Raw genomic sequence first — 2,287 nt, 5'->3', positions numbered from 1 at the left:
AGAGACAAATATATATATAAATTTCAACAGATACGAATATTCGAATAAACACAACTCTACAATGAACAGTTGCAACTTTACAAAACACCTGTTATAATGAATAATGACAACTTTTTATAAAACACAAAATTTAATTTTTTTAAAAAAAAATAGAAAATTATCCAAAAGGTACGATTGAAAAAACACAATTTTTTGTGACATTTATTCGGATTTCTAACACAACTTTACAATGAACAGTTGCAACTTTACAAAAAAAACGTTACAATGAACAATCATAATTTTTTGTAAAACACACAATTTAAATTTTTTAAAATTTGTTTTAGAAAATTATCCAAAAGGTACAATTGAAAAAAACACAATTTTTTGTGGCATTTATTCAGGTTCCTAACACAACTCTACAATGAACAGTTGCAACTTTACAAAAAACCGTTACAATGAACAATCACAACTTTTTGTAAAACACACAATTTAAATTTTTTACAATTTTTTTTAGAAAATTATCCAAAAGGTACTAAAAACACAATTTTTGGTGGCATTTATTCGGATTGCTATTATATGTAGATTATTTAGTAAACTTGATTTTTTAATTAGATTTCGTGATGATTTAAAATAAAATAAAATTATATCTTTTTCAAAAAAAAAAATTGACAGCCAATTAATTGTTTAGTAGTGTTTTTGTTTATAATGTTTCATTTACCATGTCAAAATTGCCAACTAAAGAACCTTCAGGTCCCAAAAACTATTTTCTAAAGAAAATGGAAATTAAAAAGGCAACTAGACATAAAACCAAAAAGTGTAGAAATCTCTTAAGAAACACCACAAAAGGAATGCAGAAGGAAACAAATCATCAAGACGGAAGGAACCATCGAGCATCCTTGAGCTTTAAGTTGAAGAAACCCGGGAAACGTTTGAGGGTCTTTGTTACGATGTTGAACACACATACGTCAAGGCATGAACTTTTCTGGACAGAGAAACCAGCATGGCGAGTGCGAGAGAAATAGATAGAGTTTGGTTCGATACCAAGGTGATACCCAAATAGATAGCAGGCACGGTGATACCCAAATCCAGAAACAGAGCCTCGTCACCTAAATAATCTACCTTAACAAGCATGCTGTATAAACTATTACCCGGGACTCGGGAAGGGTTCTTCTTGTAAAGAAAAAACATCCAAGGCCTTGAAGACACGTAAAAGATGCTCATGACAACCAAAAATTCTCCTGTTGGTCTAACAGCAATACTATAGCGATACTCATCATCATATAATCCAGTCGGAGGAGATGGCAAACCAAATGGTGATAAAATATCCTTGAAACCTTCTTGTCCAGACGAATCATATGTGAGTTTTCGAATGTGATTACCACAAGATAGCACCATATCAGACACGTCTCGTAACACAAAGCTTGGAATCTCACGATAATGATCTTCCCCATTCTTGCAAAAGGCTAAATACTCAGTCATATACTTGATCCTATGGAAGTACCATACAACTACGAACTCTTCCTTCTTCTTGTCTACCCACAAAAGACCTCTCAGATTTCTAGCTTTATGGCTGACACAGCGACGGGTTTCTACCTCCTTGAAAGTTTTATCTCCGACCCTCTTAAGCTTATATTGGCCACCTTTGATCGACTCCAGAGGTGGAAGATGGATCTTTTTCTGGCTAAGTACATTTATAATATAGAGATTGGATTTAGAATCCAGAACCAAGAACCAGTTACCTGAGTTTGCCAAGAATTTAATGTTTGGCCAATATAAGCTTAAGAGGGTCGGAGATAAAACACACATACGTAAGTCTCTCTTCGTTTTATAAACCCTAGCTTCCTTGGGGTGGTATAACCACCATCCTCTAGAAACATAATAAGCAATGGAGATCCGATTTTTTGAGGCGAGGTTTGTTTCGAACACAGATACCAATGCGAACATACCATCTTAGCGCGGTTTAAATAGACAAAACTCAAACGCTCCAACACAGATCTTAATATGTCCATAGGAAGATCCGACCAACGACCATCGGCCATGATTAGGGTTAATGAGATTAGGTGTGTAGAAGAATGTGTTGCTGCTGAGATCGAGTTCTTGACCTTCAGAAATGCAGAACTAGGGTTTTTTTCAAACAATATGCGATTTGTAGAATGCGTAAAGCATTTGGGCAATGTTTTGAAACCCAACCCGGATTGTGAACCGGACTAGCTCCTGGGTCACTGGGTCATCGGGTTAACCGGGTTCGACCACGGGTCAACTGACTAAAATATATTTAATGCATTTATATAAAATAAACATTTTTCAA

The 2,287-nt window shown here is 34.9% G+C and overlaps 1 pseudogene; it reads right to left on the bottom strand.

The window, feature by feature from the left end:
* Positions 848-2,018, bottom strand: LOC104738181 (annotated as a pseudogene).

This window comes from Camelina sativa, chromosome 13 (assembly GCF_000633955.1).
Source record: "Camelina sativa cultivar DH55 chromosome 13, Cs, whole genome shotgun sequence".
In the NCBI taxonomy this organism is placed as follows: Eukaryota; Viridiplantae; Streptophyta; class Magnoliopsida; order Brassicales; family Brassicaceae; genus Camelina; species Camelina sativa.
This window is presented reverse-complemented; position numbering and strand designations above follow the sequence as displayed.